This window comes from Chlorocebus sabaeus, chromosome 21 (assembly GCF_047675955.1).
Source record: "Chlorocebus sabaeus isolate Y175 chromosome 21, mChlSab1.0.hap1, whole genome shotgun sequence".
Taxonomy (NCBI): Eukaryota; Metazoa; Chordata; class Mammalia; order Primates; family Cercopithecidae; genus Chlorocebus; species Chlorocebus sabaeus.
Window position 1 is genome coordinate 32,226,342 of NC_132924.1, and position 27,316 is coordinate 32,253,657.

Below are 27,316 nucleotides of genomic sequence, written 5' to 3' on the forward strand. Positions count from 1 at the left end.
CACAGAACTTAAAGTATAATGAAAAAAGAAAGAAAAACAGAATATAAAATTACGTGTCATATATCATGCTGGCTTTGTTTTTTTAAAAGGCATAGAAAAAAAGCCTGGAAGAAAATGCACAAATATATTAATAGGAGATTAAATTTGGGAGATGAAATTATAGGTAATTTCAAAACTTTATTCATAAATTTTAATATTTTTTCCAAAACTACTACAAAGCATATTTCCTTATGTGATCAGAAAGCACAAAATGCTCTAGTTTTATAGTTATGGCTGATCTCAAACTTGCACTGTTCTGTTCTGCAAGAACTCTGGTGCTCAGGACCAAAGGTTTCTCATCCCAGTGGCCCCTTCAGTACAGGTAGAGCCATGTAAAATGATGGGGCGAGTAGAAGGAGGCAACTAGTCATCCACATAAAGCCCAAATGTGGTCCACACTGCACCGCTGGACCATGACAGTCCTCTGATGGCCACTGACAAAGAAAAACAAAATCAAGTTTTGAGTTGTGTGAAATTGATTAAACATATAGGTTATTTCCAAGTTTTTAGTAATATAAATATACCCACAAGAAACATGGGCAAATAACATGAACCAAGAACTCATAGAATTTGAAACATAAATGTCCTATAAGTCCAAATGTGTTAATATTGAAGAACTGCAAATTAAATAAGAAAAATCATTCTTTTCATTTTTAAGTTATAAAAGCTTTAAAACCTCTTATGATTCCTCCTGTTGGTGAGGACATGGCAAAACAGTCTCAAAAACTAGATAGAAGTGTATATTAATATGGCAATTGCAGTGTTCTTTGCAATATAGAAAATTAGAAACAACCCAAATGTTGATTAATAGGTGATCTGATAAATTATGATTTTGTTTATCTTGATTTGAGTTTTTGTACTTGTGGAAAATGTGTAGTTCCAAGGATTTTCTTTGTTATGTAAGGCTTCAGTTATGTACAACAGGTAACCTCCTAAATAAATTAAGGTTTATTACAATTTGGTGTTTATAATTAAAATTGGACTTATTTTTAGGGCAACCCAGGTTTCCCCACATTTTCCAGCCTTTCAAGTCCAACTCAAGTGCTCCAGCCCTCACCTCACACCATCTTATCTTCATAAGCACTTCCAGTTATTTCCCAGCTGCTCTTACTTTGCTCAGCTGCTCTGATTTCCAGTTGGTTACCTTCAGTGGTCTTGCAGTTGAACATCTCTTTCCCCAGCCCCTTCCTAAGTCCCTAGGGACTACTAAGCATGGCTGCTGATGTAATAAACATGACCGAAGATTGGAGCTTGCATGGGGCTTCACAGTGCAGAAAAGGAAAGCATGAGACTATCAGGGACACTGCCTCTCCCTGGCGGCTGGCCAGCCTTTTTGCAAACTGTTGGCTCCCTGCAGTCCAGTTTCTATTCCCATCTTCACTCTTTACTGATCCTTGGGATTCCAGCAATTTGGGCAAGCATTCTTTGTGAGCATCATGTTATCTTGAGGTGACTGTACTTTCTGATTGAAACTTTTGCTTTTGATCGATATGTTAGTGTTTAGTTTGTTGTAGATACTGTAGTTCACTCAATAATGGGAGGAAGTAAAATTTTTTTGTCAGTGATATTTGGGGTCTATCATATTCCTATATGTAGATTTTTGAGACACTTGGGTAGTGTTTCATGTAAGAATCATCTAATCCTCTATTGTTAGAGTACTTGGATATATGCACAATTGTTCCCCTTCCTATTTGTTTATACAAAACACTCCATTGTTTTCATTGAATTCCTTTCCAAAACAGTGCAGAAGTAGATGGGCTAAATTGGTGGGCTTCCTTCACAAAGTCTAACAAGTGTGAGAGATACGGATGTGGAGACAGTGATATTAAAACTATTTAGCAATTGGTAAACACAGGAGCCAATTAGCTGGAAGGGCTCTGAATGTTAAGATAAAGGCAGGTCCTCGAGACCCCTTTTGGGGCAGATATTGTCTCTCTAGTTGCTGGATCCTGGGAAATAGAGGGATGTGGTGGGGTTCACACTGGCTTTTACCAACCACTATGGAAATATCTTAGCATTTTAGCAGCCAATAAAGTCATACCAGTGCATACCCACTAAGTGTCAGTCCTGAATGCAGAGATACAGAATTATAGAATCCCTGACATGGAAGATACCAGAAGTCATCTAAATAATGCCTCCAAAAGTGAGCTTCTCAAGAGCAAAGATCACAGTGCTTCTATGGGGACTGCTACCCCTCAGATGCTCTGTGACTGATGAGTGATTCAATGAGGGAATGAACCAACCCTCACTGCTGCATACATGACAAGTTGTCACCTGGCCTTTCCTGATCATCTCAAGTGATAGGAAGTTCATTATCATGCAACGCTGCTGCTGATTTTGTTTGTGGATCCTTCTTACTTTTCTGTAGGACTGTATGACTTCAAGTACTTTTAATCTTTTATTTTCTGATAAGCATTTATAGCAAATGACTGGCTCTCTCTCTCAATGTATCTCCACATGTTGGAATATTTAATATATGCTAGCATATGTCTATTATATATATTGTTCTGATTTCTGCCTTTTTTTCAGGCAACCTCCTCTTCCCATCACAACTCCTTAGCCTCAAAATGTTCTATTCTTTATGCTTTAGCAACGGCTGATAAGGAATCAATAGCGGGGAGGCAGTGATATGAATGCAAGAAAAGTGAAGACAGAGAGAAAGGGCCTAGACAAGCACCAAGTCCTCCTTCCTTTGACCTTAAGCTAAGATCAGCTTTTCTATAGAGCAATTTACATGGACCTTGAACACCAGAGCTCTGCAGAGGGTGGGGAGCAATCAGTGCTCCTGGAACTGCTGATGGCTTTGATAGCCTGGAGTGATTAGCACACAGCCATGCTGAAGAGAGTGCTGTTTGTCCTGCTAATGGCCCAAGCACATCAAAAAGGGTCTACAGAGAAGGCAGCCAGGCTGTATTTTTAAATCAACATACCAGCATCTAGTGTAACTGTGGGAGGTGTTTATATTTTTTGGATTGCCCTTGAATCCCTTTTGGGGATGAATTTGGTATGAGGATGAGTATAATTATTATTGTTCTTATTAATGATAATCAGAATAAAATACAAAGTGCTTAATAAACATTTTTACTTTGCACCACACTGTGAGATAAGCATTATTATTCTCATTTTACAGATGAAGATCACACAGAAAATCAGCACAGCTAAGTAATAAGTCGCTCTAAAGTCTACATGCCCCTCCCTCTTTCCATGGATTCATGCCAAGTGACAGGAAAAGCCACGGCCAGCTCCTGAGAAGGGCAGGACTGTAGGCTCACATTCTTGCCAACACCAGAAAGGTAGAGGAGGTTTGGAGTTTTTTATTTCCTTCTACTTTAAAAAATAGGAAGCTTAGCATTTTCTCATTTCAACCATATTGAAAAGAAATAGGGGCTTTGAGGGGCTCAAGAAAAGGTGCAGTTCTAAGAATCTTTAAGTAAGAAGAATGGACACTTTACAGCTGTCTAACCACCCAGAGCACGCAGGGGTATCTAAATGTTCAACCTGCTAGGTACGGATAACATGCTCTTGTTACAGTTTAGAAATGACACTGTGGCTGCAAACAGTCACAACTGCCAACAACACTGGACCAAACTTATTTGGTCATCAGAGAAATGCCACATGAATGCATATATGCATATATGTATGCATATAGTACTTGTGTTCAATCCTTCTTACTCGTGGATTCCATATTTGCAAATTTACTAACTTATTAACATTTATTCCAATTCTGTACTCAGGATACTTTGGTAGTCACAGACATATGCAGAGTAGTGAAAAATTCAAATCACCTCACGGGCACATAGATTCCTAGGCAAGGTTATGCCTTCTTGTTTCAGCTCTCATACTATAAACAAGTATCCTTTTCCACTATTGAGTGCCATGTTACTCCCATTTTGTGCTTTTTGTTGTGATTTTGCTGTTTCAAATGGCCCCCAAGCATAGTGCTGAAGTGCCAGCTAGCATTCCTAAGAACAAGAAGGTTATGACGTACCCTACAGAGAAAATGCATGTTAGATAAGCTTCATTCCAGCATGTGTCATAGTTAGTGCTGTTGGCCATGAGTTCAACGTTAATGAATAAATAACACATATGAAGTAAGGTGACTTTAAACAGAAACACATGTAAAACAAAGTTATGTACTGTTCAGTTGACAAATATTGTGACAAGGGGTACATAGGGGCCAGGCGCTGTGGCTCATGCCTGTAATCCCAGCATTTTGGGAGGCCAAGGTGGGTGGGTCACCTGAGGTCAGGAGTTCAAGACCAGCCTGGCCAACATGGTGAAACCCCCTCTACTAAAAAATACAAAAATTAGACAAGCATGGTGGCGGGCACCTGTAGTCCCAGCTACTGGGGAGGCCGAGGCAGGGAGAATTGCTTGAACCCAGGAGGCAGAGGTTGCAGTGAGCCAAGGTTGCACCATTGCGCTCCAGCCTGGGTGACAGAGTGGGACTCCGTCTTAAAAAAAAAAAAAGAGGCACACAGGAACCTAACCTCTATTTCCCCTGGGAGCAATGGTTCAGTATTTACTAATTAAGTAAATCAGTGAATTAGTAAAACATGACTTTATAAAACATGACTACTGTGACTAACAAGAATCAACTGTATGTTTATATGTATAGTATGAGTGTGTATACATATATGTGTGTGTATTTGTGCAATGCCTTATCCTAATTCACTGAGGCCCTGAAAACTTAATTCTATATTATTCAGTGATAAATGATACCTGGAGAAAGCTATTATCATTCAATATCAAGTACATTTTTCTTCATTAGGGCTTAAAGTTCCTATAAGTGATCTTTTCTTCACTAGCAATATTTTTGAACAGTAATAATTTGATTGCATCAACATGAAAATGTTACTTAACTAATTCTTGGAAGAGTGGGAGTATGCAGGCTAGAATAGTTTGTGAATGTTACTGCAAAATATTTACTTGGAATACAACTACATTCCAAGCAACATTTTCACTCCAGAAATCTGTCTAAGAGTGTGTTATCTAGTTAATAAATGGACTTTTGAACATCATGTCCTGTCCAAATCTCCTTGGTCATGTACCTTTTGGCAACTTAGCAATACCATTAAACACCAACTCAAACTGACTGAGTCAGACCCTCTTAAAGACTAATGCTACCTTCGCTATGGAGGCCAAATATGAATCCTCCCAAACCTACTCCCTTCCCTGCTACCATGTGAGGGTGGAACAGGACACTTGTTAGTTTCATGTAATCTTGTTGTAGCAGTTCCAGCAGCTTTCCGGCATCTTCCTATTCTCCATGTTTGCCCAGCTCCACAGTTTCAACATATCTTGAATCTGGGATAGAAATCAACTATGAAGAAGCAATAAAAAGTAATAAAAGTTTTCATTTCTTATTTGATCATCTTCATAATTCCATCATTTTATGAAAAGCAGCATGTGTTGTGGAAAGAACCCTTGACTGGGAAACAGTATCATTTTCATCTATGATGTTAATTAACTATGTTACTAGGCAAATGACTCAAGTAGGCCTGGATATTCTTCTCTGTAAAGGTTGAGGTTGGATAGAGTATACTTTTAAAAAAATTATTTTTATTTCAATAGCTTTAGGGGTACAAGTGGTTTTTTATTAGATGGATAAGTTGTATAGTGGTGAAGTTTGGGCTTTTAGTATACTCATCACCCAAACAGTATGCAGTGCACCCAATAGGCGATTTTTAAAAATCCCTAACTCCCTTTCATCCTCCCCACTTGAGTCTTCAATGTATATGATACTACTCTCTCTGCCTTTGCATACCCATAGCTTAGCTCCCACTCATAAGTGAGAACATGTGGTGTTTGGATTTCCAGTCCTTTGTTATTTCACTCAGGATTATGGCCTCAAGTTCCATCCAAGTTGTTGCAAAAGACATTATTTTGTTCTTTTTCATGGCTGAGTAGTATTCTATGGTGTGTATACACACACACACACACGCATGTATATACACACATGCTACATTTTCTTTATACCAAAGTATTCTTTAGAGTCCATTTCAGGTGAAAAAATTCTAGATTCTATGCTTCTACCTGGACTACTTGGAATAATCTTGAGATTTTTCCAGGCCCTCTTGACATTCAGAAGATTTCTAATATGCTGTAGAACCTGCAAAATTTCTAAAACAATATCATACACATCTTATTGGATTTGGCAATAGTCTCATCCAATACTGTTTGGCTGAAGAATATGTTAGTTTTTCTCCACGTCATCCTCAGACATCATAGGTATTGACAATCTGTTAATTCATGCATTCAGTGAATGTCATTGAGCCCCTATTATGGTTTAGGCACGTCGCAAAAAAGACGGGGTTCCTATCCTTAAGCAACACCAAGATATGTGGGTGCGCTGAGTTCGATAATAATTTGGTACTCAAAGTAGATGAATAATTTGATATCCTATGAAATTATAGTCTTTAAAATATGCTCGACCTTTTTTAAAAAGAGAAAGATCAGCACCAAAGAGAAATTTTTTAAAATGAGAAATTGTGTTAACTCAGGACAGTCTGAGTTAATTGACATTGTATTTTTTAGATTTATACTAGAATTGTTTTTAGAGATCATTGAAAACTGCCTCCCTGTCAAGCAGCTACTCTGGCCTCTCCCTGTTTGGCTGTCCTGGCAGTTATAGCCTTTTATTTTCTCTTTCAGTAATACTCAAGCAAAAGATATCAGAAAGTATTTATTAAGTAGCTTACTATGATAATTTTTGCCCTTGGTGCCTAAATATTGATTTTTTTCTTTTGCAATTTGTATAAGCTCTTCAACACCTTTTTTTTTTTCTTCCCTCCCCTGAGACAGAGTTTCGCTCTTGTTGCCCAGGCTGGAGTACAATGGCAGATCTCGGCTCACTGCAACCTCCAGCTCCCGAGTTCAGGCAATTCTCCTGCCTCAAGAACCTGCCTCAGAAACCTCCCAAGTAGCTGGGATTACAGGTGCCCGCCACCATACCCATCTAGTTTTTGCATTTTTAGTATATACGGGGTTTCACCATGTAGGTCAGGCTGGTCTCGAACTCCTGACCTCAGGTGATCCACCCACCCTGGCCTCCCAAAGTGCTGGGATTACAAGCTTGAACCACCAATGACAGGCCAATACTTTTATGATACAAGATGAAAATAAGCTATTAGCTTAATTAACTTTGTAATATTTCTGTGTTTCAACTTAGCTAAAGTCATTTTGTATCTGTTTATATTCTGTCCTGACTAAATTTTGTTTTTTGGGGAGGGCAAAATCTTCTAGACATATAATCTGCTATATAAAGAATTATGTAATTCCTTTTATTAGATTTTATACCATTTCCTATATAAATCTATGTTTGACAAAGCAAATCATATTTTCCCATTAGCTTACATTATAATGGTAAAGCATTTTTGTTTACTTATAAATTTATCTACAATTTGGGGCCTTGTTATCGTCGTTTTGGGGCCTTTTCCATCATGTATCCTCTGCACCTGCAAACGCTATGATAATTCCAAATCCAAGACTATTTTTGGTGAATCTTTTTTGAGTTAAAGAGTGTTTTGGTCATAAAAAATAATTTCTGTCCCTAAGTGATCTGTTCTGTACATTCAGAGTTTTCTTACAGTTTGTTAATTTAGGGGCATTCCTATAAATATATGGATTTAATAAGTAATGTTTCCTGGGAGTCTTGAAATGTAGAAGTTATGATTTTACAATAAAAATATTTTAACCACTTAGGATGCCAGGTGTGGAAGAACAAGACCTCACATCTGTAAAATCTTGCTTCATGGAATCAAGTAAAATACAAATTTTCTTAATATTCAACATGTTATTCTTTTCTTACAAAATCAAATAAATACATTTTGTATAGAAATAGTGCTTCTTATAATTTATTTTTTTTCATTTAGTTTGCTGACCTATGGAGTTCACTGTGAACCCAAAATCTACAATCCCTCCTTAGATCTACCTAAACAGAAGGAAAATTAATATTTCCTTTCAGGTTTTAATCCTGCAAAGAAAGAAAATTATTTGTCTGACGTGTATTTCTAGAACTAGTCTAAGAAAGTAAGATTTTGCTAAACAATTTAACTGATTTTTTTCTGTCTCAGAAAGTTAAGATTTTAAATCAAAAGTCATTTAGTGTGATCTTGCATTATCTTGAAACTCAATTATAATTAACTTGACTTTCTTTTTTTTTTTTTTTTTTTTTTTTTTGAGAGGGAGTCTGAGTCTGGCTCTGTGGCCCAGGCTGAGGTGCAGTGGCCGGATCTCAGCTCACTGCAAGCTCCGCCTCCCGGGTTTACGCCATTCTCCTGCCTCAGCCTCCCGAGTAGCTGGGACTACAGGCGCCTGCCACCTCGCCCGGCTAGTTTTTTTGTATTTTTTAGTAGAGACGGGGTTTCACCATGTTAGCCAGGCTGGTCTCGATCTCCTGACCTCGTGATCCGCCCGTCTCGACCTCCCAAAGTGCTGGGATTACAGGCTTGAGCCACCGCGCCCGGCCTAACTTGACTTTCTAAAGAAGAGAGAACTAGTCTTACAATGAGACCTTTGCCATTTAATGCTGTGTTCAAATGTAAGTTAGAGAATTAGAAAAGATAAGGATCCCTATTGCAAGCTATTCATCAACTAAGAATGTATCTGTTCTTGAGATTGTTAAGGTGTGGTTGAAGTTAAATGATTTGCTCACAGAAATAAATTTTTAAATACATATGGTAATCTTTGAACTTCACTATACTGAGTCAACTGAGTACAAGAGTAACTTCCATTCACTTTTTTTTCCTCTTCAAGGTAAGCATCAGATAATCTGGGAAGAAAATATCACTCAGAAGTTCATGTCTACATGTGGATGCTAAATATATTATATTTTTGCTTTTCTTACTTGCTGTCTTATGATGATAAGTTATCAAAGAGAAGTAGCTGTATTTCACTTTGAGTTTGATTACATGCTCAGAAATATAAATTTTGATGAAGAAAATGAGGAAGAATATTAAATAATAAAAACTACTATTTATTGCTGTCAACAAGATATCATGCTTAGCATTTTATGTAAACCATGAATGTATTCAATTACAGTGATGGTGATGATAATCATAATGATAATAGCTAACATTTGTTAGGCAACCATTATGCGCCCAGAGGTGCTAGACACCTGAGATACAACAGTGAGGAGATGGGACATGGTCTCCGACCTTGAGCAACTTCAGACTAGTGGTGAAGTGTAGACAAATTGATAGTTATATAATGTAATAAGGCAGTGATAAGAGGAGTATAGGGTGCTGTAAAAGCATGTTGGGATGATGTCCAGATCTTACTGGGGCAGAAGGACAAGGTGTATATTACAAAAGGCTTCCTAGATGAATGGATATCAAAATAGAGCTAAAACGACGAGTTGGCCATACAAAGGGCAAGAGTATTCTCAGAAGAGGAGTGAGCATGAAGAAACATCTAGAAGGTAGAAATAGTATGGCATTTTTAAAGGACTGAAAACTTTTCAATGTGGTAGGAACAGAGAGTGCAAACATGAGAATAATGAGACACAAGCTTGGGAGGAAAGTTGGGGCAGCTCATGAAAGTCACATGTGAGGAACTGAAACTTGGGACAGAGATCATAGTGTCATGGTCAGATACAGAGCTTAGAAAGATTACACACTGCTACTGTGTACATAAAGGTTGGGAGGGGGCAAGATTGGTGGCAAAAAAGCAAGTTAGTAAACTTAGAGTCTTTTGGCAAAAAAACAAAAACAAAAGGATAATCTTACACTAGAGGAGACACCATGGAAATGGATAAAATATGATTTGATTCAACTGACTTTTAGGATGTGGACTTGATAGGACTTGATATTAATCAAATGTGGGGGTGAGGAAGATGGAGGGAAAAAGATATTTGGCTTGGGTTCCTGGGGAGAAGAAATTGGCATTTAGTGAAATTTGGAGCAGAGGATGAGGAACAGGTTTGAGGGTGAGGAAAAATAGAATATTCAGTTTTGATGTGCTGAGTGTTAGGTCGCCATTGGATGATTGAGTATTCCGAGAGTTTGTACGTGAGGAAACCAAAACTTAAGGGGGTTAATAACTTGATCAAAGTCTCACAGCCAGTATTTGAGACCAGGTAATCTGGCTCCAGATTTCTTGCTCTTATAGACTACACTATACTGCTCCTTAAATTTCTGGGCAGACTTCTCTCCAAAGACAAGATCTCAAAGATCTGTTTTCTCTCAATACCTCTTCTTATCTGATCTTATAGGACAACATCAGGATTCTGGATTCTAATACAGCTGTGCTACTAACTGCTGACTCTGGGAAAATCATTACCCTTTCAGGTCACTGTCTCTAAAAGAAAGGAGTTGGAATAGGTCAGTATTTCACAAAGGGGCTTTGGGAGTAGGACTGGAAGGAGATTAGAAAGAGGCGAGCATGAGCAAATGGGGTTTATTCCAAGAATGCAAGGCGTGTTCAACATTCAAAAATTAGTCAGTGTGGGCTACACTGAAAAAAAAAAACACCTAATCATATCAATAGATGCAGAAAAATCATTTGACAAATTCAATATGCACTTATGTTGAAAACTTAAAAAAAAAACTAGGAACGTAAGGGAACTTTCTTAATGTGATAAAAGGCATCTATTAAACTTACAGCTAAATCATATACAATGGTGAAGATTGAATATTTTTGCTTTAAGATTGGAACAAGGTTCAAGATTAGAATAAGATTTTCATCACTCCTATTTAAGAGAATACAAGTAGTCCTAGTCAGTTCGATAAGGCAAGGGAAAGAAATAGAAGATATACAGATTAGAAAGGAAGTAAGAAAACTGTCACTATTTGCAGACAATATGGTTTTCTACATAGAAAGTTCAAGTAACATACCAAAGAAAAAAAACTCCTAGAGCTAATAAGTGAATTCAACAAAGTCACAGGCTACAAGATCAATATTAAAAACTAAATCACATTTCTATATTCTATTAATGAAAAATTGGAGGTTGAAATAAAAAGTACCATTTATAATAACTCCAAAAATAAAATACTTAGGTATAAATATCACAGAATACTTACAGAATCTGCATGTTGGAATACTGTTGAATAAACTCGAAGAACCAAATGAGAAATATATATTGTACTCATGCAATAGAAGACTAAACATTGTTAAAATGTTAATTCTCCCCAAATTGATAACTTTATTACAACCCCAATAAAAATCCCAGCAGAATTCTCTTTAGTTATTGACAAAATGATTCAAAAATTTTTATGGAAAGTCAAAGAAACTAGAATACACAAAATAATTTGAAAAAGAAAAATGAAGCTGGGGGATTCATACTGCCTAAGTTAAGACTTATGATAAAGTCACAGTGATCAAGACAGTGTGGCATTTGCAAAATGATAGACACATAGAATTGAGTCTAGAAGTAGACCTACACAAATGTGTCCAATTTATTTTTTGACAAAGGTACAAAGATAATTCAATGGAGGAAGCATAGGTTTTTCAACAAATGGTGATAAAACAACTGAATATATATATAAAAAAGTAATCCATACTTTTTATTATATACAAAAATTAAAATGGTGCGTAGGTCTAAGAGTAAAATATAACATTTAAAAACAGTTGGAAGAAAATGTAAGAGAACATCTTCAAAATCCTGAGTTTTACAAAGAGTTTTTAGACATAACATCTAAAGCCTAATACATTTAAAAAAATGCTAAATTGGAATTCACAAAATTAAAAACCTTTGCTCTGTAAAAGACACTGTGAAGAAAACAAAAGGCAAGCTAAAGACTGGGAGAAAATATCTGCAAATAATATATCTGACAAAAGAATATCTAGACTATGTAAGGAAATTTGAAAATTTAACAAGAAAACAAACTCTAAAACAATGAACAAAAGACTTAGACACTTTACCAAGGAAGACATATGGATAGTAAGTAAGCGCACAAAAAGATGCTCAATGTTATTAATCACTATGGAAATGTGAATTAAAGTCACAACGAGATACTTTTATATGTCTCTTAAGATGATTAATACAAAAACAAAACTGACAATATCAAGTACTGGCAAAGACCTCTCATACATTAGTGGTGGAAACACAATATGGTAAAGCCACTCTGGAAAACAGTTTGGCATTTTTAATAAATTTAAATATACCCTTGTCCTACATATTTGCCATAGAGAAATGAAAATTTAGGTTCACCAAAAACGGGTATTTGAGAAATTGTAGCAGCACCATTCATAATTGCAAACACCTGGAAACAACCCAAATATTGCTCACTGGGCAGATAAATAAACAAGCAGTGGTACATCAATTAAATGAAATATTACTCAACCACAAAAAGGAAGGAACCAGTGCTACTCTTGACAAAACTGATGGATTATGCTAATCAATGCATTATCATAAGTGAAAGAAACAAGACTCAAAACGCTACAGATTGTAGGATTTCATTTATATGGCATTCTGCAAGAAAGAACCCTATAGAGATAAAAGTAATATCAGTGGATCATGGTTACTAAGACATACAGGTGGGGGAGGATTTGATTAAAAGGGGCCAATTGGAAGAAATTTTTGGAGAGAGGGGATCATCTGGTCTCCTAATTGGAGTGATTGTTATACCAGTCTATGAATTTGTCCAAACTCGTAGAACTGTATACTACAAGGGATTTTTGTCATATTAAAATTTAAAATATTTACAAAAATAATGGAAGATCATGAAATGGGAGATTCCTTAAAAAGCCTTAAAAATCCTCTCTGAAAAAATGATCAAAAATGCCTAGATAAAAACACAGGGAATTTTTCAAAAAGTGGGTGAGAAATTTGTGAATAATAATGAGGTCAATGGGCAGAGGATGACACTTAGGTTACATACATGTTGTTCACAGCAAAAAACAAAACAAAAACCAAAAAACGAGAAACAAAAACAAACAAAAAAAACAACCAGCAGCCCCTGCGTCCTTTAGGGTAGCATTCCTTCCAGCGACCACTAGAGGCAGCACAGAGAAGCTTAAAGCCCCTACTTAAAGCCCAGAAGATAATCCCCAAATTGTAACAGCCTCCTCCTCTGCCTTTGGAAATTTTTCCGAGGGCACACTCGGCAGTTCTGGGCCACTTCCTCTGTTTAACTTACTTGGGTTGTGGCTGGCAGATAGAGCAGAGTGATGTGACAGCAGAAGCATTCCAAGTGGGCGCTTGAGGTGGTGTAAGTTTTGGGTATCTGCCTGAGCCTAGGAGACCCTGCATTGGCTAGTGGCCCGGGTTCCCAGGCCTCTCTTTAGGGTGACTGATGGGATGTGGGGTGGAACTTTCTGGGTGAGCAAGAGCCTCTGCTCAGGCTTCTTCCCCTCTCACTGGCGCCTGCAGATTGGAAAGCAGAACGTGGGATGGGACGGGAAGTCGGAACAACACAAAAATGAACTTGCTTAGTGTGGCAGGTGCATGGGGGGCTGAGGGAGGCTGAGGGAAAGAAGGAAGAGAGGCTGCGTGTGGACCAATGAGGACAAAGAGAAGGTCAAAGGGTCTGAGCAGACAGCAACCCATTTTTACCTCATTGCTCATTTTTGTTTCATTTTTTCTTCCTCTCTTCTTTCTTCTCTCTTTGACATTCTCTACCCCACTCCAATCCCACCTTTTCCCTCTTCTCTTATGCTTTCTGTATATCCTTCCTTCCTCTCCTCCCCTCACAACAGTCAGCAGAATAATGTGTATTCACTTGATGTGATAGGGAGGGACCACAGGAGCTAAGGATGATGTATTTGTTTCCTGTGGCTGCCAAAACAAATGATCACTAACTGGTGGCTTAAAAAAAACACAGTTATTCACACAGTTCTGGAGACCAAAAGTCTAAAATCAAGGTGTTAGCAGGGCCACGCTGCCTCTGGAGCATACAAGGCAACAGCCTTCCTTGCCTCTTTCAGGTGCTGGGGGCTCCAGGTACTCTTGGGGCTCTGGCTCCTAATTCCAGTCTCTGCCCTTCCTCTACACCTGGTCTTCTCCCCTTTGCTCTTTCTGTGTTTCCTCAGCAGTGGCAATTAGTTGACTGAGTGTATGTGAGTGATTATCCAGGACCCACCTAGGTAATCCAGGATGATCTCAAGATCCTTAACTTAATTATAACTGCAAAAACCTTTTTCCCAAATAAGGTCTTATTCATAGGTTATGGAGGTTAGGATGTATCTTTTTTAGGTCCATATCATCCACTACACATGAGATCCCAGTCTCCGGGTAACATTCAGTTCTTCTGTTCTCCCTCATTCAGTAAGCCAAAGAAGTAAACATAATTCACTGGTCCTGTACTTAGGGAACTGAAAATCTGTTTGCAGATCCATAATAAATCCTTTCACACACACACACACACACGTGCGCGCGCACACACACACACACGCACACACACACACAACTCCCAAAACCATATCATGAGAGTTGAAGAATAATGCAATAATATCATAACATAAATGTGATTAAAAAGCAATCTAGTTGGATAAATAAGATTAGCATATGTCTCATAATTAGAGACCAATTAAACCAATAACATCATCAAAAAAAATGAACGTCAGAGTTCACATAAAAAGATATCGAAATGTTCCAAGAGATGCTGAAGTTCACTTATAATAGAAATGCAAATTAAAACTACTCTAAGATATATACCATTTTTTACCTATTAAGTAGTTAAAATCCAAAAGTTTGGAAAGACTTTCTTTGGCAAGGGTGTGAGAAAACAGCTCTTTCATTGCTTGTGAATGCTGTAAATGAGTACAACCCTTATAGATACAATGTGACATCATCAATAAAATTTATCTATAAAAATCTGTGGGCCAGGCACAGTGGCTAACTCCTGTAATCCCAGCACTTTGGGAGGCTGAGGCAGGCAGATCACTTGAGCCCAGGAGTTTGAGAACAGTCTGGGTTGTGAAGTAGAGATAGTGAAACCCTATTTCTACTAAAAATAGTAGAGGTGCAGAGGTGTTGGTGGTGTAGTGGTTAGCATAGCTGTCTTCCAAAAAGGACAAAGGACAAAAAGTAGCCAGAAATGCTAGTATGCACCTGTAGTCGCAGCTACTTGGGAGGCTGATTTGGGAGGATTGATTGAGCCTGAGAGGTTGAGACTGCAGTGAGCCGTGATCATGCCACTGCACTCCAGCCTGGGTGACAGAGCAAGACTCTGTCTCAAACGAACAAACAAACAAACAAACGAAAAACTGTGAAATCTATACTCTTTGACCTAGGATGCCTTCTTCTAGAATTTAATTTTACAGATAAACTTATCAGATGCAAAATCTATGTTCAAATTATTCTATCTAGCATTGCCTTAAAGAGCAGAATATTGGAAATAAACCAAAGGTTTTGCAATAGGAGGCTGGGGTTATGCCTGTTAGTAAAGACAGAGACCTCCATGGGCTGGAGTACAAGGGAAGTCTTATGGAAATGATGAGTCCCAGGGCTCAAGCTTCCCCTTCATTGCCCTTGTCTGTCACTCTTCTCAAAAACAATCATCTTCCAACCCTATTGTATGTCTCTACAGCCCTGATGTGTTCCTGACCTCAGCTTCTGCAATAGCCTTCAGCATATCATGGAAAGACTGGAGAAACTCTCTCTGAGGTCTATCACTAAGGAACATATTGAAACACATGCCCACTCTTTCCCAGAGGCTATCCCCATCAGGCTGATATAAATAGGCAAGCCCCAAATCCATCACAGCCAATAAAGCTATTCACTGCTCACAAGGGTCTGCATAAACAAACATGCAGTTACTTGGTAAGACTCAGTGGTGACCTTCCGGCATTTGGCATCAAAGAGCCTGATAAACCCTGAGTCTATATCCTTCAAAGGAAATATAGGTAAATGCTTGCACACACACACACTCACACATTCATACATGCACATTCGCAACACATTAACTCTAAAGTCCATTAGGAATCAATTTGCCAGAAAAGGCCTCATCATAAATTGCCCCATTTCAATGTCATTGTGTTTCCAGGCCCTGAGTCGATCATTTTTGGAGCAGAATCAGAGGCTAATGAAAACAAAACAGAACAAAACAGGCCAGGAGCAGTGGGTAATGCCTGTGATCCCAGCGCTTTGGGAGGCCAAGGCGGGCAGATCACTTTGAGGCCAGGAGTTCAAGACCAGCCTGACCAACATGGTGAAACCCAAACTCTACTAAAAATACAAAAATCAAGTGGGCATGGTGGTGGTCACCTGTGGTCCCAGTTACTCAAGAGGCTGAGACATGAGAATCGTTTGAACCCTGGAAGGCAGAGGTTGCAGTGAGCTGAGGTTGTGCCACTGCACTCCAGCCAGGTGACAGAATGAGACCTTATCTCAAAAAACCCCAAAAAACAACAACAACAAAAACCCTCCAAAAATCCATGAAGGATTTGAATTTAGAAGACTCAAATGTTTAGGACTTGCTAGCCATGAAACCTTGAGTAATCACTTAATTTCTTGGAGATTCCATATTTCATCAACAACATGCAGAGAAAAGTAGTATCTGCCAAATAAGTTAGATTTTGTTGCTTGACAAACCACCCCCCAAACTTAGTGGCTTAAAATGCCACCAATTAATTTTGTGCACAATTATGCAAATCACCAATTTGGAGAGGGCTCAACTGGGTGGTTCTAGTCTCATCTAGACTCTCTCAAGCATCTTCAGTGAGTGCCCAGGTTGGTTGGTGGCCAACTAGTCTCAGGAGGCCTCAGAGGGACAGCCGATCTTGGCTTCATGTGGTCTCTGTCTTCCAGTGGGTTAGCCAGACCCATCTAAAGTTGGAATTAGGGTCCCAAGAGAGAGTGGAGGCTGACAAGACCATTTGAAGCCTGGATTTGGTGTTATAGACTGCATTGTGTCATCCCAAAATTCCTATATTGAAGCCTTAACCCCCAAAGTGGCTGTATTTGGAGATAGGGCCTATAAGAAGGTAGTAAAGGTAAAATGAAGTCATAAAAATGGGGCCTTGATCAAATAGGATTAGTGGCCTTATAAGAAGAGGAAAAGTCATCAGGGATCTCTCTCTCAGCACACACAGAGAGGAAAGACCATGCGAGGACACAGTGAGAGGGCAAACCAGGAAGAGAGGTCTTACTAGAAATCAGCAATAATGGTACCTTGAACTTGGACTTCTAGCTTCTAGAACTGTGAGAAAATAAATGTCTGTTGTTTAAGCCACCCAGTCTGTGATATTTTGTTTTGGCAGCTCGAGCAGATTAATAGACTTGGAGTTGGCATAATATCACTTCTACAACATCTGTTAGCCACAGCAAGTCGTGAGACTAGCCCCACAGACAAAAGCTTAAGAAATAGACTCCACATTTTGATGGAAGGAACTGCAAAGTCATGTAGCAAAGCGGTGTGGATTTAGGAATAATCATCAAACATGCCTGCCACAAACTTCTTGTATGGATCACATAAATCATGGGTATGAGAGTGCTTTCTAAATTGTAAAGCCCTACAGATTGTCAGCTATGATCAGCATTCTGGCCTGCTTATCAGCAGTTGTGACTACTTCTCAGCTACTAGGCCAAGTGGAGTGGATTGTAGATGCTTCCGCATGGCACATGTTCCTCAGGGAGTTTTTGTAAGTTGTTGCCTAATGAATGAAGTCCTTTAATTCTTATTATTAACCAGAGAGGTAGTTATGGTTAGGACAATGTATTAATGTATTTTCACACTGCTATAAATAACTGCCCTAAATTGGGTAATTTATAAAGGATAGAGGTTTAATTGACTCACAGTTCAGCATGACTGGGGATGCCTCAGGAAACTTATAATCATGGCAGAAGGCAAAGGGGAAGCAAGGCAACTTCTTCACAAGGTGGTAGGAAGGCGAATGGATGCAGGAGGAAATACCAAACACTTTGCCCCTATGATCCAATTACCTCCACCTGGTCTCGCCCATGACACATGTGGATTATGGGGATTATAATTCAAGATGAGATTTGGATGGGGACACAAAGGCTAAACATATCATTCCATGGCCCCTCCCAAATCCCATGTCCCTTTCACATTTCAAAACCAATCATGCCTTCTCAACAGTCCACCAAAGTCTTAATTCATTCCAACATTAACCCGAAAGTCCAAGTCTGAAGTCTCATCTGAGACAAGGCAAGTCCCTTCTGCCTAGAAGGCTGTAAAATCAAAAGTAAGTTAGTTACTTCCAAGATAAAATTGGAGTACAGGCATTGGGTAAATACACCCATTTCAAATGGGGAGAAATTGGCCAAAATGAAGGGGATACAGGCCCCATGCAAGTCTGAAATCCAGCAGGGCAGTCAAATCTTAAAGCTCTGAAATAATCTCCTTTGACTCCATGTCTCACATTCAGGTCATACTGATGCAACAGGTGCGTTGCCATGGTCTTGGGCAGCTCTGCCACTGTGGCTTTACAGGGTACAGTCCCCCTTCTAGCTGTTTTCATGGGCTGGAATTGAGTGTCTGCAGCTTTTCTAGGTGTACGATGCTAACTGTCAGTGGATCTACCATTCTGGGGCCTGGAGGGCAGTGACCCTCTTCTTAGAGCTCCACTAGGCAGTGCCACAGTGGGGACTTTGTGTGGGGGCTCTGACCCCATATTTCCCTTTCACACTGCCCTAGCAGAGGTTCTCCATGAGGGCTCCAGCCCTGGAGCAAACTTCTGCTTGGACATCCAGGCATTTCCATACATCCTGTGAAATCTAGGCAGAGGTTACCAAACCTCAATTCTTGACTTCTGTGAACCTGCAGGCCCACCACCACATGTAAGCTGCCAAGCATTGGTGCCTGCACCCTCTGAAACAATGACTTGAGCTGTATTTTGGCCCCTTTTAGCCATGCCTGGGACACAGGGCACCAAGTCCTGAGACTGCACAAAGCAGCAAGGCCTTGGGCCTGGCTCACAAAACCATTTTCCCCTCCTAGGCCTCTGGGCCTGTGATGGGAGGGGCTGCCATGAAGCCTCTGACATGCCCTGGAGACATTTTTCCCATTGCCTTGGCAATTAACATTTTGCTCCTTGTTACTTATGCAAATTTCTATAGCCAACTTGAATTTCTCCTCAGAAAATGGGTTTTTCTTTTCTATCACATTGGCAGGCTACAAAATTTCAAAACTTTTATGCTCTGCTTCCCTTTTAAACATAAGTTCCAATTCCAAACCATCTCTTTGTGAATGCATAAAACTGAATGTTTTAAGAGCACCCAAGTCACAATTTGAATGCTTTGCTGCTTAGAAATTTCATCTGCCAGATACTCTAAGTTATCTCTCTCAAGTTCAAAGTTCCAGAGATCTCTAGGGCAGGGGCAAAATGTCACCATTCTGTTTGTGAAAGTCTAGCAAGAGTCACCTTTATTCCAGTTCCCAAGAAGTTCCTCATCTCCATCTGAGACCACCTTAGCTTGGACTTCATTGTTCATATCACTATCAGCATTTGGTCAAAGCCATTCAGCAAACCTCTAGGAAGTTCCAAACTTTCCCACATCTTCCTGTCTTCTTCTGTGCCCTCCAAACTGTTCCAACCTCTGCCTGTTACCCAGTTCCAAAGTCACTTCCACATTTTCAGGTATCTTTATACCAGTACCCCACTCTACTGGTACCAATTTACTGTATTAGTCCATTTTCACACTGCTATAAAGAACTGCTCCAAACTGGGTAATTTATAAAGGAAAGAGGTTTAATTGACTCACAGTTCAGCATGGCTGGGCACACCTCAGGAAACTTACAATCATGGCAGAAGGCAAACAGGAAGCAAGGCACCTTCTTTACAAGGTGGCAAGAAGGAGAATGAATGAAGAAAGAACTACCAAACACTTATAAAACCATCAGATCTCATGAGAACTCACTCATTATCACAAGAACAGCATGGGGGAAACCGCCCCCATGATCCAATTACCTCCACCTGGTCTCTCCTTTGACATGTGGGTATTATGTGGATTATGGGGATTTAATTCAAGATGAGATTTGGGTGGGGACAAAAAGCCTAACCATATCAGACAGCAAGCCTGAAGGGGTGGCCTGCCCCTCCACACCTGTGAGTGTTTCTCGTAAGGTGGAACGAGAGACTTGAGAAACGAAATAAGACACAGAGACAAAGTATAGAGAAAGAAAAGCGGGGGCCCAGGGGACCGGCGCTCAGCTTACAGAGGACCCACGCCGGCACCGGCCTCTGAGTTCCCTTAGTATTTATTGATAATTATCTCTACCATCTTAAAGACAGGGGAGTGGCAGGACAATAGGATCAAAGAAAAAGAGGAAATCGGCAGTAAGACATATGAACAAAAATCTCTGTGACATGAATAAGTTTAAAGGAAAATGTTGTGCCTTGAGATGCATATGCAAACGTCTCCATAAACCTTTTAGTAGCATTGTTTCAGTCTATCACATGGGGAGAAACCTTAGACAACACCTAGCTTTCCTAGGCAGAGGTCCCTGCGACCTTTGGCCATGTACGTGTCCTTGGGTAGTTGAAATTAAGAGAATGGTGATAACTTTTAACCAGCAAGCTGCCTTCAGGCACTTGTTTAACAAAGACACATTCTGCACAGCCCAAAATCCATTCAACCTTGAGTCACCGCAGCACATGTCTCTTGCAAGGACAAGGTTGGGGGTAGGGTCACAGATGAACAGTATCTCAAATACAGAACAAAATGGAGTCTCTTATGTCTACTTCTTTCTATATAGACACAGTAACAGGCTGATCTGTCTTCCTTTTCCCCACACAAGCCTGCATTTTTATAGCTAGAAAATCCTAAAAATAAATATTTCAACGAGTATCTCACTCAATGAGTTTGAGAACAGGAAGTCTGATGGTCTGATGAATAGAAGAAAGGAAGAATGCAAATCAGATTGGATTTAGTGAACTTATCATCCACACTTACCACTTCCCTGAGAGACTGAGGGGAAAAGCAGGCTGCTGACTCAGGGGTGATCTGTGGCTACAGCCTTGGACTTTTTCCCATTGAAAGAGCTTCCCATGTGTCCTAACTCTGTGCCTAGGTTCACAAGCCTTCCTCTGCAATAGACTGATTGCCAGAGGAAGAGAACATTGTCATTCCCTGGTTATCTCCTGTCCTCACACAGAACTTACAAGCAGAACCCTCACTGATAATCATTATAAAGAGAGGTAATGCTGTAGGAACAGATAGACTGGCCAATTAGTGCCTCCATCCCAACTGAGAACAAGTTAACTTGCACAGCACAGCACATTTCAGCATTCTCCCACTGGGGAGGCTAGACATGGCCTCTGGCTTTGGGATGAAAGCACCTTGTCCCCAGGAAGTGAATCTGTGTGCCTTGAGAACTCAAAGAGGTTGAGAAGATGAGCGGGTAAGGAATAGGGCTTGCAGAAGAGAAAAATATTAGTTTGGCATGCCTCTAGGATCTCCAGGGAGATGTCCCACTCCATCTAGTGCTGCTTCAGACTCTGTGACTGCTCTTGAACTCTAAAAACTTGATGAGTTAAGGGGCAGAACATCACACTCTGATGGTCTCCTACCTGTTGACTCAGGTACGTGTTGGCCCAGAAGCAAAGAGGGTGATTTGCTCAGGATGTGGAACATCTTTAATGCCTCCAGGTAAATAACACTATCTGATATGTAATTAATTAGCCAAAATATCTTGAAAGGCTCCTGAATGATCCAACACCAGTCTCCAAACTATTATTGTTTTTACTACACTGTATTGCAGGGCAAACTTAAGATCCTATTTTCTTTCTGCACCTACAGTATAATTCATTGCCTAGGACCTAATAGGCACATTGAATACTTGGAAGAATTAATAAACTCAATACACATTTGATGAATACATAAATAAATGAGTATTTATTTATATGCCATTCATTTATATGAATGACGTCACCAGGGCTTAAGCTTATGAAGTACATGAAGCAGTAATAACATCTCTGTCTTCATTTTTGGCTCCAAGGCCCTCATACAAAGGCCTGTGTGTACTATGTACTTAATAAGTAATTGTTGAATTGCACTAAAATTATAAAGCCTGGAAATTAAATATTACAATGCAAAAATGAAGTGTCCCCACAATTAAAGAGTGCAATGGGTAAAATTCTACCCTTAACTCCTAAGAAGCCTAGCTGTGTGTCCCTGTAGACTGAAAAGAACTGACTTCTTCCCTCCAAATAGTCCTGGTTCCTGTAGTCTTGATTATACTAGAGTCGGCAGTGGCCACAGCTTCCTCTTTCTGATTATATCCAACAAGGGAGTGTGTGGGATGCCATAGCACTTCCTTTCAGAACTCTCATGCCTTTTGGAACCCTCATTAGGCTACATCTCCTGCCCTGTGGTTGTCTAGGCTCCCCTGCCTCAACCTCTCCCTGTAATTCCTGAGAATTGTCCTTATAATAAAAGAAACTTACAATACATCCCAGGGTGAAGATGTGAGCAGCTGCCTTCAATCAAAACACACTCTTCAGCAAACTCAGCTTAAGACAGACTTTCTGCAACAGATGGTCGGCCAAGGCTCTAGACTTTAAAATGCCCCCAGGGACCCCCAAGGAGCCACCTAAGGCCTATCTTAATTTCTCACCATCATTGCCTCTGTGAAGCCATCCTAAGAAAAAGTTCCCATCCATTGTACAAGTGAAGAGCTTGAGTAAACCATGTGGATTGTGAGAATGGAGCTTCTTCCTTGTCTTTCTTCTGTTTCTAGGATAAGAAATGCAGGGAGAATGGTGGTTCTCAGGTCTTTAGAGATTTTATTGTTGAGAAAGTGGTGTTCTTTTAAGTACCCTAAGTAATGCCTAAATATAGCTGAAACGCACCATTGCATTTCCCCATAAAGCCAATTGCTTCTTCATTTCTCTATTTCACCACCTCCTTGGAAATCTGGGAACACTTTAAATTCATTCACTAAACAATCTCAGGCTCAGGATTCATTCTTGGACATAAAGATGACAACATAGAGTCCCACTCTCCTTTTTTATCATCTCAGGAACAGAATGTATAGTCCCCGCTTTTCCTCCATCTCCTAGACCTTCTCCTGTGTCAACTGTCCTTGATTTTTGGACAAAGACATAATCACATTTTTCTAAAAAGGAGACTTATTGAGATTCTTAGGAAGTGGATCCTTCAAATTCCAGATAGTTTTTAAAGGAAAGCATTGAAATAGTTCCTTTGGGCCAACTTCAACCCATTATTCAAGAGTAAGAATTTAAACAGCTATATTATTGAGGACTTTTAGTCTGTGTCAATTGTCTTTGAGAGATATGCTTTTATGTGCACTGAGGTCATAAGTGGTGTTATCACATCCATTTACTAACAGGGGAAACAGAGCCAGAGAGGCTAGTTAACTCCGCTCAAGTTCTGTTTATATATGGTTGCCCAAGCAGACGAAGTGTCCTGAAAATCACAGGAAGTCTGTGAAGAAAGAGCATATCTCAAGAGGCTCATCATCAGGCTCCTGAGCTCTTGGAAAACCTAAACCCCAGGAGGGTTTCTAAGTGGTAGAAGGAATATGTTCTAAGACCTGGAAGTAGAAGAGAGATGGTGGTTAATGAACTGAAATGAGCCTACTTTCACTTGAATGGAGAGTGTTTGGAGAGATGACAGGGAGAGAGAAAGAGAGAGAGAGAGAGCTGGAGAGAAATGGGCAGAGGGTGAACCAAGTAGAGCCCTTCAAGAACTTTAAATGATCTTGAATTTTATTTTGAGGGGATTGTCTCATCAGAGTGTGTTAAATAGAAGAAGGAGATGTCATAAAACTGATGCAACCTGGGCCACAGGAATACAAATTTCTTCCCCATGCTATATTAACTTAGTGATATTTCCTATGATATTTTTATCCATGAAGCTCAAAGCATTTAATGATTAGTGCTTTAGGATCTACTGGTATACAGTAACCAGCAACTTTTGCTGGTGGGGCACCATGGCAACTTCTCAACCAATCAGTGGGTCATGGCCGAGTCACTTCCAATAAGGTTTGAGGGTTTGGAGGGAAAAGGAGGGATCTTCTTTGAGCATTCTGTCTCAGTTCTAGGAGTAGTGGCTGCTCATTGGCATGAGCAATATATTCTTTAGGGTTCCCTTTACTTCTTAGCAGTCAATCCTTGCTATGTGTAATAGTTCTTTATATTAAATATACTTGTTCAAATTACTATGTGGCTTCTCTGTCCTGATTGGACTCTGACTGATTCACAACCCCCAGACATTTCTCTACCAGGCAGACATAACCTGCTTCCCCAAAGGAAAAAAGATTGTGTCCCTGCTAAGAGCTACATGCTAGCTGCTTGTTCTATCTGAAGGGTCCACTTCCTTGTAGATTAACCAGGAGTTCATGAAAGTTCATAAGGAATGAACATTGCCCCCCTGAATTTTCCTGAGCCCCATGACTAAAATGGCAGAGAGACATGAGATCATATTTATATGCTATAGTTCCTGCTGGGGGATAACACAGGTTTGAATGTACCACTCATAGATGTGTCTCAACAGCGTGATCAGATCTGCTTGGGAGAAGGAGGCCCATAGCAGTTAAATAGAAAGAGCTTCTTGAGTCTTGAAGGCTGATTGAGGATTTGCTAGGCAGGTGGTGGGGAAAGAACATGCCCAATAGAGGCAACAGGATTGACAGATGTTTGCAGACATGGCAAGGCACAACCATGCATCAGGGGTTGTCTGTCATGTGGAATAGCTGGACATGGTGAAGGGGTTTGACCTTATCCTGCAGGATTTCGAACAGAGTATGGAGAAGAGTGAAGAAACAGTTGTCTTCAGGCCCCTGTGCCTGGAGGGAATGAATTCCTGACCTAGGACATCAACGGGAATGGAAAAAATGAGTTTAAACAGAGTAGACAATCAGGTTGGTTGACAGAATTTTGGACCCTGAAGAGCTAGTTATGTGGAACAAATGAAGTAATAGACATGAAAGCACACTTTTTGATGCCAATCGACTATAATAAGATATCTCTTCCACAATTTGATCCTGAAAATGAAGAATGAGGCTTTGTGTTCCTAGATAGCAGGATTACCCCAATAATTAGGCCAAATGACAGTACAGTGGTGGTGGCATCCATAATGCAGTTTATACTTCTCAGCCTTCCCTCCCATCACCCCACCTAACAATCAGTACTGGACAGCTGGTGCCTTTTTTTTCCCAAAGTAAACAATGAACATTTTATGGGTTTACTTTTACAACAAGTTGCACAGAATAGGAGAATACTAAACCAGAGTTTTAGAGCAGGAATATAAACTAATTCCCCAGTTTTACACAAGAGTAGACTAACACCCCTATCACCTAAGATTTACCTAAGAGCAAGTCAGAAAGAGGACTATATTCAGGTGTCTTGAAAACTGCAGTTTTCTGCTGCTATCCTTGTGAGGTATCAATCAAGGGGTATGCTTACTGACTGGCTGCTAGAAAGAAATGCCTAATTCAGTATATTTATAACTCAAGGAAAATTCCTTCTTCCTTTTTTTTTTTTTTTTTTTCTTTTTTTGAGACAGAGTGTCGCTCTGGTTGCCCAGGCTGGAGTGCAATGGTGCGATCTTGGCTCACTGCAACCTCCATTTCCTGGGTTCAAGCAATTCTCCTGCCTCGGCCTCCTGAGGAACTGGGATTACAGGTGTGCGCCACCATGCCCAACTAATTTTTATATTATTAGTAGAGACGGGGTTTTACCATGTTAACCAGGCTGGTCTCGAACTCCTGACCTCAGGTGATCCACCTGCCTCGGCCTCCCAAATTACTGGGATTACAGGTGTGAGCCACTGCGCCAAGCCACAGGAAAATGTCTTCTTAAATGTCACATGGAGGTCCAGCATTGGTCCCATAATCCCTACTCAACCAGCAGGTGAATCAGTATCTGGTTCTTCTTAGGGTTAGGGATCTTCAGTTTCTTTAAACTGAACCTTGCTGATTTTAGGGCCATAAATTTTTATCTCCTGTGTAAACAGTCTTGTTCCACACCTCAGAAATAAAGACACTCCATTCATGGACCTTATTATTGTAGAAGATTATGCCAACAACTTTGACATGATAATTATGGGTCTATCATTTCATCATCTGTAGTACAATTTTGTTTGAAAGCACAGCTGATTTCCTTGCTTTGAATTCCCAGAAGGACTGCTTTTATTCCACTGTCCATCTTATTTATCATGGTTGACAGCTATTGCCATTTCTAAATAAATGGTCAACTGTCTTCTTCTAAGGCAAGGTCCGATAGTTTCCTTACATCCTATCTGCTTAGTGGTCATCTTCTCACCATGAACACTGTTCATCCCATGTTGCAAATCTGCATGGTCTTCTTCTAACAAAGTGATTGGCAACACACTGTGCCTGCAGGAGTCTGGGGAGGCCCATGGGCCTCCTAGCAGCCCCTCTTCTGTGTCCCTGGGACTCATGGGAATGCATGTGCAATGGCTTGGGGGCAAGGTAAGAATGGGGTCAGGGAGTACAAAGAACAGGTAAGAAGAAACATCCTTCAATGAGACAGCCAGCCCATCGGTGACAAACTTTGCTGTGGGTTCCACACTTGTTTCTAGTCTACGATATTTATTTTTTGTTTTGTTTTGCTTTTTATTTTTGAGACAGGGTCTTGCTCTGTCGCACAGGCTGGAATGGAGTGGCGCAATCTCGGCTCACTGCAGACACGACCTCTGGGGCTTAAACAATTCTCCCACCTTAGCTTCCCAAAGTGCTGAGATTACAGGTGTGAGCCATCACACCCAGCCTTAGACTATGGTATTTGTATGTTGACATCCAAATGTATAAAATATCTCTGGTCCCACTTTTTACTTGTCATGGAGGTAAACATGAATTTATCTCAACAAACAATCTCCCACATTTCTGTTATAATGAAACCCTCTAAAAATAAAACAGACTTGAAGAAATCCATCTTTCTTACTATATCATGCTAGCTTTTTATGTGCTTGTTTCTAGTCTGATTGACACTTCTCAGCTGGGGAAAAAGAATATTCTTTCTTTTTTCATAAAAGATCTCTTGGGGTCACTGGATATAAGTGTCCTTTCACTTATTTCTTTCAAGTTTACCTTTCCTTTGAAATTCTGTCTGCTCATTTTTAGTATTTGCTGCTTTCAAAGCACCCAAATATTCTTCTGTGCATCCCGGGAAAAGCACTATTTTTGACAAAGCTTTTAGTCAATCCTCATTAGGTTTCTATTTCCCTTCTAAGGACTTGGCAGGACTAGAATTGCTGAGTTCACATAATGTTTCAAAGCAGCAAAATATTTCCAGGTGTTATACTAAAGCAGAACATCCTAATTGCATATGTAAAATCGGGTTTGTGCTTTTGAAATGCAAGTCAGAATGTGCTGAACAATAGAAGTACACACACAAAGAGACGTTCAGGTGACCTGTAATATGAGTCACTGCCCAGCCACCGATTTTG

The 27,316-nt window shown here is 39.9% G+C and overlaps 1 protein-coding gene across 1 annotated transcript in view; it reads left to right on the forward strand.

Moving 5' to 3' along the window:
- LOC103227371 (E3 ubiquitin-protein ligase ZNRF2-like) overlaps positions 1-27,316 on the forward strand; it is a 170,269-nt gene that overhangs the window by 87,163 nt on the left and 55,790 nt on the right. The window lies entirely within an intron of this gene.